The 11,400-nt window shown below is 49.3% G+C and overlaps 1 protein-coding gene across 9 annotated transcripts in view; it reads right to left on the reverse strand.

Annotated features, from left to right (window-relative positions):
• TPST1 (tyrosylprotein sulfotransferase 1) overlaps positions 1-11,051 on the reverse strand; it is a 154,580-nt gene extending 143,529 nt beyond the window's left edge. For 7 of the 9 annotated variants that reach the window (XM_045387956.2, XM_045387957.2, XM_045387952.2 and 4 more), the window contains exon 1: positions 4,691-4,882. The gene's annotated coding sequence lies outside the window, so the exon portion shown is untranslated. Of the gene's footprint in view, positions 1-4,690; positions 4,883-10,881 lie in introns of those variants that run through there. The other 2 variants (XM_074034863.1, XM_074034864.1) reach the window with 2 other exon arrangements.
• Positions 11,052-11,400: the final 349 nt, after the last annotated feature.

An 11,400-nucleotide genomic window follows, 5' to 3' on the forward strand; every position in this document is an offset into this window, starting at 1 on the left:
GGCATGTTCAGCTAATGGAGGTGATTTTATATGGCTGAGGCAAAAGGTAACACATGCAGCAAGACACAAAGCCTGAGATGGGAACAAGCCAGACTTTGTAAGATCTGCCCAGGATGAAATCCTTCAAAGGTTCCTCGCTGTCATCAAGATTATGTGTTAGGACACACAAGGTCATTCATGAGCGGCTCCTATATACCTTCCCAGCCTCATCGCTCATCGTGCCCATTCTCCAGCCTTTCCAAATTACCAGTTCTTTCCAAAAACACCAGGTTATCGCACGGTTTTTTTTGTTTGTTTTTTTGTTTTTTTGTTTTTTTTGAGATGGAGTCTCACTCTTGCCCAGGCTGGAGTCAGCTCTCTGTAACCTCTGCCTCCCAGGTTCAAGCCATTCTCCTTTTTCAGCCTCCTGAGTAGCTGGGATTACAGGCACCCGCCACCACGCCTGGGTAATTTTTGTATTTTTAGTAGAGATGGGGTTTCACCATGTTGCCCAGGTCTTGATGGTCTTTTTTTTTTTTTTTTTTTTTTTTTTGAGACGGAGTCTCGCTGTGTCTCCCAGACTGGAGTGCAGTGGCGTGATCTCGGCTCACTGCAAGCTCCGCCTCCCGGGTTCACGCCATTCTCCCGCCTCAGCCTCCCAAGTAGCTGAGACTACAGGCGCCCGCCACCACGCCCGGCTAGTTTTTTGTATTTTTAGTAGAGACGGGGTTTCACCATGTTAGCCAGGATGGTCTCAATCTCCTGACTTCGTGATCCACCCGCCTCGGCCTCCCAAAGTGCTGGGATTACAGGCTTGAGCCACCGCGCCCGGCCGTCTTGATGGTCTTGATCCATCTGCCTCAGCCTCCCAAAATGGTGGGATTACAGGGGTGAGCCACCGCACCCAGCCTATGACACACTTTTCTGTATGTTACCCTCTCTTCCAAAATGCCCATCTCCCCTTACCTTTCCTTGTCTAGATTCAGCTCTTCTGAAAACTTAGTTTACTGAGCGCTATGTGCCTGGCAATTTGCTAGAAACTGGAGATACAATGAGATATGACGCAACCCTTTTCCTTAAAGAGTTCACTCTCAAGTCAGGGAGAAAAATAAGAAAACAGAACATTATAAATAGTAAAAATGGGTTGGGCACAGTGGCTCACCCTTGTAATCACAGCACTTTGGGAGGCTGAGGCGGGCGGATTGCTTGAGGTCAGGAGTTTAAGACTGGTCTCTGTCCAACATGGTGAAATCCCGTCTCTACTAAAAATACAAAAATTAGCTGGGTGTGGTGGCGGGCGCCTGTAATCCCAGCTACTCGGAAGGCTGAGGTACAAGAATTGCTCAAACCCAGGAGGCAGAGGTTGCAGTGAACTGAGATGGCACCACTGCACTCCAGCCAGGGCACCAGACCAAGACTGTGTCTCAAAAAAAAAAAAAAAAGTAAAAATGGTGTAAGTGGTAAAAATGGAGATGGAAGTATGTACAGAGTGCTGTGGGAACACAAAGAAAAGTCACCTAACCCAAACTGAGGAGAAAGGGTAGTCAGAAAAAGTCCTAGATGCCTGTCGACAGAAACATGTCCTCACTCCAGGGTGATGCTCCCAGAGCACCCTGTAGTCATCTCTGTCAAAGTCTTGATTGTACTATAGTGAATGGTCTGTTTCTTTACCGCTTTTTTCTCTGGATCACAAAGGGTCCAGGAAGGAGATGCGCCCATGCTGCAGAAGGCCTGGAAGGACTGGCTCAACATACTAAGGGTTTGGGAGCTGCTGAGAATTTTTAAAGAAAACAAGCAGCATGATCAGATTGATGTCTCAGAAATGGAACCAATTCCAGCAGCAATGTGGAGGATGAAGTAGAACTACAGGACGCAGAGGTTCAGAAAAAGCATAACCAAGGTCTGAACCAGTCTTCTGGCAATGAAGAGAGAGGAAAAAAAGATCTTTTTTTTTTTTTTTTTTTTTTTTTTTTGAGACGGAGTCTTGCTCTGTGCCCCAGGCTGGAGTGCAGTGGCGCGATCTCGGCTCACTGCAAGCTCCGCCTCCCGGGTTCACGCCATTCTCCTGCCTCAGCCTCCCGAGTAGCTGGGACTACAGGCGCCCGCCACCTCGCCTGGCTAATTTTCTTGTATTTTTAGTAGAGACGGGGTTTCACCGTGTTAGCCAGGATGGTCTCGATCTCCTGACCTCATGATCCGCCCGTCTCGGCCTCCCAAAGTGCTGGGATTACAGGCTTGAGCCACCGCGCCCGGCCGGAAAAAAAGATCTTATGAAGAGAGGGAAAAAAAAAAAGATCTGAGGTAGCAACAATAGGATCTATGCTAGACTTAATGTGAGGAGAAAAGAAGATGATTTTAAGGTTTCTAGAGTAAAGATCTTAAAATAGGAATGTTTGTATATGTGCTTGAAGGGGGCTATGGGTGGAAAGAAAGGGAAGGAAAAGGTAACCACATTTGAAGTAATCAAGCATCCACATACAGCTATGCAGAAGGCAGATGAAAATTAGAACCTGAGGTTCCAGAGAAATGGGGACCAAATAGACGTCTTCAAAAACCATAAATATACAGGTGCTATTTGAAGCCACCAAAGGACATGTAATCACACAAGGAAATTAGAGAAAAAAACAAAAATGCAACCCTAAGGAATGCCACGTTAATCTGAGAAGAATAAAAAGAGAAAAGGGAAGCATCAAGAAAAGCTTTGTTTTGGTCTGAATGATGGAAACCTGAGGATGTATACCGTCCAACAGAAAAAATAATAATATGGGAAGAGATTAGCTTTAGAAAGGAAGACCCCTCTTCCTCTGAGATCAAAGGAAAGGATATTAGAAATCAGGGACAGACAGGCACAGACAAAAATGACAGCTCCTTAAGAGTTCAGGGCCGATGCCCACCAATTTCTTCTGTGGAGTTAAGTGGCAAAATAAGCAATGAAGCGAAGGCAAGAGTAGGACAAAGAGTCAGAGAAGAACGGTGAAGATCTATAAACAGCCATTTAGATTTTAGGACATAAGCGGAATCTAGAGAGTAAGTCAAAGGATCTCCAGAATCCAGAAGTGTGCAGAAACAGCACCCAGCAGCTTAGTTACATGATTTTCGCCAGCCTGCCCTGGGAGCCCAGGAGCAGAAAAAGCTGACTGATTGTCCAGGCTTGAGAGCATCAGAGCAAAGGTGGCAAGAATAGTACAGGGCCAATGACAATGCTTTTATCATTTTAAAAAGTCAAACGTATTTTACTCTTTTTTAAAAATCGACTCGCTACTTCCTCCGAGAGCGAGTGCTTGGAGAGGCGGAGGGAGAGGGGTGGATAATTCCTCTCTCACTCTTAGAGGACTTGTCAGAAGTTTCATTCTCAAGCATATTTGGTCTGTACAGCAGCTGATTCCAGGAAATCCAAATCCTGATTCCTTCTGGTTCTTAAAGATGAAAATTCATTGAAGCTCCCTGGACTATCCAGCTAATAGATAACCACGAGAAACACTGCTTATATACTACGCCATTTTAGCTGGGAGGTAGGGGCTCTTTCTTTCCTAAAAAGAAAGGTTCCCTAAACACTGCAGATGGGGATGGAGAGGGGATGGGGAGTAATTATACTGTAAAGCTCGCTGACTAGCAGCCTAAGAATCCTTTACAAAGGCAATTAACATAAAACAATACATGGTACAGATAGTAGAATTGTTTCTTCTTAATGAATGCAGTAAGTAAGTGACCATTTAATCGCTTTACTGGAGTTCACCAATTTCTCCTGCCATCTCCCATACCATTCTTCAAGCAGAGTCAAATCCCTGTGGACAATGGACTTCTTGCTACCATCATCTGGAAAGTACAAAAGGCCTGGAAGGAGGAAGAGGCTAACATGCGTGACCACCCACCATATGCCAGGCCTACTGTGTGCTAGACTCTGGGAAAGGGAGTTTACATGTTATGGGGTGCAGCTCATGTAAGGACGAATGAAGATATTACACTATGGACCTGAGCCGGGCACAGTGGCTCACGCCTGTAATCCCAAAACTTTGGAGGGCGAGGCAGAAGGATCGCTTGAGGTCTGGAGTTCGAGGCCAGCCTGGGCAACATAGCGAGACTCTCTCTCTTAAAAAAAAAAAAAAAAAAACGATGGATCTGGCATTCCAGAGAGTGGGAAAGTGTCTGGAGGTTTAAGTGTAAGGGAAGGAAAAGGAGATCGCGATGGTGGGTGGTCAAAGTGAGGGGAGAAGAGGTGAGTTGGGAAAGGAAGGTACTTAGGAGCAAAAGGGCAAGACCCAGGGACACCTGGAGCGGGGCAGGGGACTGCCATGCAGACAGGACAACGTACAAAGGGTAGGATGATGGGGCGATGAGCTCGAGAAGCGCAGCCGGGGTAGAGGTGGGGGCAAATGTCCGATCCCGGCGAGACGAGGGTCTCATCCCTGGGGACTGCGGGGCTAGGACGTGGTCCCAGGGCTGCGAGAAGGGAGAGAAGGGGCAGAGGGCAGAGGCCCCCGCGGCCGGGAAGAAGCCGAGCCCGGGAAACGCCGGCGATGGGGGAAGGGGCGTGGGAGCAGGGGCTGGACGGGCCAGACTCGGGGCTCCGCGCTCGGAGGCGGGGCTGGACAACCGGGAGGCAGCGGGCAGGAGGCGACAAGGGGCCAACGGATGCCAGGACGGGGCTCGGGGCCGGGAGTGAGGAGACGAGAGGGGAGCGGAGCCGCAGCGAGCGCCGCGTCCCCCTTACCTGGGAAGAGTGAGGAGCCGCCGCGCCGCCTGGACGGCATCCTGGCCTCAGCCGCTAGTCCCACCGCCTTCGGTGGGGGGCCACTCGGGAGCCCGCCCTCACCGCCAGGCGCCAGCAGCTGCCAGCCCGGACCGGCCCCGCAGAAGAGCGCCGTTCCGACCCGCACACGAGGCCGCCTCAGCAGCGACTCCCGCGGTCGCCGCCTCAGCGCGGACCTCCAGGGTCCGGGGCGGTGGCGGGATCACACAACTGCTGCGATTGGGTGAGCGGGCGATGTGTCGGCTGCTCTGATTCGTGGGTTCCGGCCGGCTGCCCACTGAGGGAGGTGGAGCTGGGGATGGAGCTGGGTCCGGCAGGCGCCGAGGGGCGGGGGTCTGACGTCGCAGCCGGCCCGCGCCCCCACAGCCCTGCCCGTGCGCGCTCCCGAGGGGGCTTCCCGGCAGCAGCCGGCCTGGCGGGGTGGTTGCCCTAGCAACGGCGCGCGTGGCTTGGCTGCAGGGGAGCCGCGGGCAGGTGGCGGTCTCACCGCCCCCACCCCCCACGTGGGTAGCCCAGAGGCCTTCATCAGTGAAACCCTAGGACAGGACAATAAAATGAGTTTTTCCTGATAATTCCCCTCCTCTGCTTCAGAGCCCACCGTTGCCAGCTGCTGGCAGAGGAGCTGTCATCTCCTGGGGGAGATAACGCGCAAATGCAGATAACGAACGCAAACACTATTTCATCCGCACCGAGAGTGTAGACGTGCAATAGTCCCTCCCAACCACAGAGGTGGGAGGCTGACGCCCTAAAAGAAAGAAAGAAAAACTAGGAAGGGAGAAAAAGGCAAAGAGGCAAAAGAAAGGTGGGGAAAGGGCAGACATTTCACAAAATGATCCATTCATTTTACAGTTTCTTCCTGGAGACACGTCCACACCAGGTTCTGTCAAAGCAATTATTTCTACTGTGTTGACATGGATTAGAGAAGGCATGAGTGCAGAATCTAACAGCTGTATTCAAAATTGCTGTCTACTAGGCCAGGTGCGGTGGCTCATGCCTCTAATTACAGCATTTTGGGAAGCCAAGTCTAGTGAATCACCTGAAGTCAGGAGTTCGAGACCAGCCTGGCCAACATAGTAAAATCCCGTCTCTGCTAAAAATACAAAAATTAACTGGGCATGGTGGTGGACGCCTGTCGTCCCAGCTACTCGGGAGGCTGCAGCAGGAGAATTGCTTGAACCCAAGAAGGTAACTACCTTCTTTTGCACATAGTATAATATTTTCAAAGTTCATCCATGTCGTAGCATGTATCGGCACTTCATTCCTTGTTATGGCCAAATAATATTCCATTGTACGGACATCACTTTTTTTTTTTTTTTTTGAGAAGAATCTCATTCTGTCTCCCAGGCTGGAGTGGAGTTATGTGATCTTGGCTCACTGCAACCTCCACCTCCCGGGCTCAAGTGATTCTCGTGCCTCAGCCTCCAAAGTAGCTGGAATTACAGGCATGTGCCACCATGCTTGGCTAATTTTTGTATTTTTAGTAGAGATGGGGTTTCATCAAGTTGCCCAGACTGATCTTCAACTCCTGGCCTCAAGTGATCTGCCTGCCTTGGCCTCCCAAAGTGCTGGGATTACAGGCATGGCCACCATTCCTGGCTGGACATCACCTTTTATTTATCCATTAATCCATTGATAGACATCTGTTTCTACTTTTTTGGCTATTATTCATGATGCTGCTATGAACATTTGTGTAGAAGTTTTTGTGTGGACCTCATTTGATCTTTACAGCAACTGTCTAAGGTACATATATCTCCTTCTACAGATAACCAACTGACTGGGTGTGGTGGCTCACTCCTGTAATCCCAGCACTTTGGGAAGCCCAGGCAGAAGGATCCTGTGAGCCCAGGAGTTCTAGGCTGCAGTGAGACGTGATGGCACCACTGCAGTCCAGCCTGGGTGACAGAGTGAGACCTTGCCTCTCACCCAAAACAAACAAAAAATATATATATATGTATGTATACACCCACACACCCACACACACAGATAAGAAAACTGACTATAAGACAGTAGACAGCAATTTTGTTGTTTGTTTGTTTTTGTTTTGAGATGGAGTTTCTCTCTTGTTGCCCAGACTGGAGTGCAATGGTATGATCTTGGCTCACTGCAACCTCCACCTCCCGGGTTCAAGTGATTTTTCAGCCTCAGTCTCCCCAGTAGCTGGGATCACAGGCGCCTGCCACCATGCCCAGATAATTTTTTTTTTTTTTTTGTAGTTTTAGTAGAGACAGGGTTTCACCATGTTGGCCAGGCTAGTCTCGAACTCCTGACTTCAGATGATCCGCCTGCCTCCGCCTTCCAACGTGTTGGGATTACAGGTGTGAGCCACCGCGCCCAGCCTTTGTTTTGTTTTTAGAGACAGGGTCTCGCTATGTTGCCCAAGCTAGTCTCGAACTCCTGACCTCAGGTGATCCTCTAACCAGTTAAGCAAGGGCCAAGTTCCATTCTGCTTTCTACATTTCAGACCTCTTCAGGAAAAGGACTCACCATGACCTCAGTAATACAGAAGCCACCGCCGGTGCACAGCCCCTGCCAGGCTCTCTCCACAAAGTGGAGATGGAGATCTGAGATGACCTCCCACACTGCCCAGAAAATCCTTCCCCCACCTATAAGACCTGGAAGAAGAATTGAGTAACCACATGGGGAGCTGACACCGGTCCTCCTACCACGTATTAAACTGTGAGAACGAATTCTAGATGTGGGAATTCAGTAAGAACAAAGGACACAATCCTTTCAGTGAAACCTGTCACATGGCAGGATGTCTCACTGAGCAGGGCAGCTTCAGGTGACCCAGGAACTACACTGTCTGTAGCTGACAGGGTCCAGCCTTTGAGGCAGAAGTAAGAAGCAGCTTGATCTGAAGCAAAGCTCAGGGCTATTGAGAACAAGATGAACTTCTCCTGCTTTCTAAATCTGCCCCAACACATATAGTACATCTGCTAGTAGGAAAAGAAACTCCAAAACATACTCAAGTGAAAAGAACAAAGTTCAAAACAGTGTGTATAATATACCCATTTGTATATATTTAAAATACACACACACACACACACTTCTTATTTTCAGAGGCAATATCAAGAAAGATGCACACATTAAGTTGGTAACAGTTTTGTCTCTGAGAGGGAAACTGAAGGACTTGGGCACAGGAGTAGGAAAAAGACTAATTCTTAGCTATGTACTCTTTGGCACCTTAAAAAATTATGTGCTGGCCGGGCGCGGTGGCTCACACCTGTAATCCCAGCACTTTGGGAGGCCGAGGCGGGCAGATCACGAGGTCAGGAGATCGAGACCATCCTGGCGAACGTGGTGAAACTCCGTCTCTACAAAAAATACAAAAAAATTAGCCGGGCGTGGTGGCGGGCGCCTGTAGTCCCAGCTTCTAGGGAGGCTGAGGCAGGAGAATGGCGTGAACCAGAAGGCAGCAGAGCTTGCAGTGAGCAGAGATCATGCCACTGCACTCCAGTCTGGCTGACAGAGTGAGACTCCGTCTCAAAAAAAAAAAAAAAAAAAAAATTATGTGCTATGTGCTTGGATTATCTTTTTTTTTTTTTTTTTTTTTTTCTTATTTTAATAGGCAGGGCCTCATTCTGTCACCCAGACTGGAGTACAGTGGCATAGTCATAGCTCACTGCAGCCTCAAACGCCTGGGCTCAAGCGATCCTCCCACCTCAACCTCCTGAGTAGCTAAGACTACAGCTGCACGCCACCCACTCCCTGCTTTTTTTTTTTTTTTTTTTTTTTTGGGACAGAGTCTCGGTCTGTTGCCCAGGCTGGTGTGCAATGGCATGATATCAGCTCATTGCAACCTCTGCCTCCCGGGTTCAAGCAATTCTCCTGCATCAGTGTCTCGAGTAACTGGGATTACAGGCACCCGCCACCATGCCCAGCTAATGTTTGTGTTTTTAGTAGAGACAGGGTTTCAATATGTTGGCCATACTGGTCTTAAACTCCTGGCCTCATGTGATCTGCCCACCTTGGCCTCCCAAAGTGCTGATTTCAGGTGTGAGCCACCATGCCCAGTCTTTTATTCTTTTTTTTTTTTTAGAGATGGGATCTTGCTATGTTGCTCAAACCGGTCTTGAACTCCTGGGCTCAAGCAGTCCTCCAACCTTGGCCTCCCAAAGTGCTGGGATTATAGGCATAAGCCATCATGCCTGGCCTGGATTACCTATTTACAAGGAATGAATACATAACTTTTTTTAAAAGGAAAACTCGTTCCTGAAAAACTTTCCAAGCCTGTATGCACATCTGGTTCACATCACATTTCTATTTCTCTGTGTAATTTAATGAGCCTCATAGATTCTGAACATTCTTTCTGTGTTTCTAATTTCCCTCCTGGGCCTCACCTCTCCAGGTGATCAGCCCAAAATTAGATAATCTCACCAGAGAGCATTGGCCAGGCGCGATGGCTCACACCTGTAATGCCAGCACTTTGGGAGTCCAAGGAGGGTGGATCACTTGAGGTCAGTAGTTCGAGACCAGCCTGGTCAACATGGTAAAACCCAATCTCTACTAAAAATACAAAAATTAGCCAGGTGTGGTGGTGCACACCTGTAATCCCAGCAACTCGAGAGGCTGAGGCAGAAGAATCGTTTGAACCCAGGATGTGGAGGCTACAGTGAGCCAAGACTGTACAACTGCACTCCAGCCTGAGCGACAGAGCAAGACTCTGTCTCAAAAAAATAAAAAATAAAAGATAACCTCACCTGAGAGTATAGATGGCTTTGCCCTCTCTTTAGGCAATTCAAAGGGCTCACAGCCTGTTTCTTCCAAACAGCCTACGCAACCCTGGCACGGCTCAGAAGCAGAGGAAATGGACCAGTGCTTGCTGCCATCCCAGTGAGAGCTGCGAGTTTCTCTCCTCTAGGCCAGGCTTTGCACCACGTCTGCCTTGGGAATTCACCGCTAGAGAATAGCTGGCCAAGGAGGAGTGAGAACTCCTTACTACAGCAACCTCACCTCCTGGAGGGAAAGTCTATGCAACATACCTAGGAATATGCAGGCTTTGAGAACTGAAAAGGCAGCACTGCCCTCCAGCGCTTTTGCTTTGGGGGTTGTTGGCATTGCTTTGCTCTTAAGAAGGACACAGTCCCCGCGCAGTGGCTCATGCCTGTAATCCCAGCACTTTGGGAGGCCGAAGCTGGCGGATCATGAGGTCAGGAGATCAAGACTATCCTGGCCAACATGGTGAAACCTCCTCTCTAAAACTACAGCAATTAGCAGGGCATGGTGCCGCCCTGCTGTAGTCCCAGCTACTCAGGAGGCTGAGGCAGTCGAATTGCTTGAACCCTGGAGGCAGAGGCTGCAGTGAACCGAGATCACGCCATTGCACACCCAGCCTAGGTGACAAAGCAAGACTCCGTCTCAAAAAAAAAAAAAAAGGACACAAATGCAGCAAAGCTCTCTTTGTGACATTTTCATTCTGGGGTCTGGCATGAAGGGAAGATGGTGGCAGAGGTGGGAAATGGCAGAGATGGGGAGTCCCTCAGAAATGAAAAATTTGAGGCCAGACGCAGTGGCTCACGCCAGTAATCCCAGAATTTCGGGAGGTGAGGCGATCAGATCACTTGAGGTCAGAAGTTCAAGACCAGCCTGGTCAACATAATGAAACCTCGTCTCTACTAAATATACAAAAATTAGCTGAGTGTGGTCATGGGCGCCTGTAATCCCAGCTACTCAGGAGGCTGAGGCAGGAGAATCACTTGAGCCCAGGAGGTGGAGGTTGCAGTGAGCTGAGATCCTGCCACTGCACTCCAGCCTGGGCGACAGAGCAAGATTCCATCTCAAAAAAAAAAAAAAAGAAGAAGAAGAAGAAGAAGAAGGAGATGAATGTGTCTGTCACAACTAGCAGCAACTGGCCTGGCACTGGATGGATGGATGGATGGATGGATGGATGGATGGACGGACAGGTAATGAATGGCTAGATGAACAGCAAACGCTGCAATTGTCAAAGAAGGCCAGCAGGGCACCGGAGCCGGGACCCAGGGAGAACAGGAGGACACTTGGGTCACTCAGGGTCCTGCCAGGAAAGGACAGGGAAACTCCAGGTGAGGACTCCAGGGCCAAAGATCTTTGACGAAGAACTGAGAGTTAAACTTTCACTCGACCTAAAGTGACCTAAAAGCCCTGGCTAATTTGGGACAAGATGAAACACTTACCTGCACACAGCATCAGAGAGCCAACGACCTGCGGGAGGCACTTCGCAGTTCTCTTGAAGCTTCCAGGATACAAGGATTTAAGGCAGAAAGAAAAGGGTGATACAATTTAAAGAAAAAGAAAGAAGTGAGCAGGACTCCTGACTTTCTCCACCCCTAGATCCTGGAAAACTGGGCAGGTCAGGCCCCTTAGCCACATCATCATTTGAAAATGAAAATTCAGCCCAGCCTATGAGCAGGCATTTTCCAAGTGGCTACAGAATTCCTGCACCTTCCAAAAATACCTCTTCATGCAACTTCTTCCAGGGAGAGAAGGCCACATGCCCAGGCTGGAGCCGACCAACTGAGCTTCCTGAACCCGGGAACTGTCACCACGTGCTCTGCAGACCCCAGATTCAGGAAATGCCCACTGCTCCATGGGGAAACGCAGCCAGACAGCTGTGCTGTGTTCCAGGCTGAAAGCAAAGCATCCTCTGGTTTTACTTATGACCAAGGAGACTGTAAGCCTTCCAGGAATGTTTT

This window comes from Macaca fascicularis, chromosome 3 (genome assembly GCF_037993035.2).
Source record: "Macaca fascicularis isolate 582-1 chromosome 3, T2T-MFA8v1.1".
NCBI classification, from domain to species: Eukaryota; Metazoa; Chordata; class Mammalia; order Primates; family Cercopithecidae; genus Macaca; species Macaca fascicularis.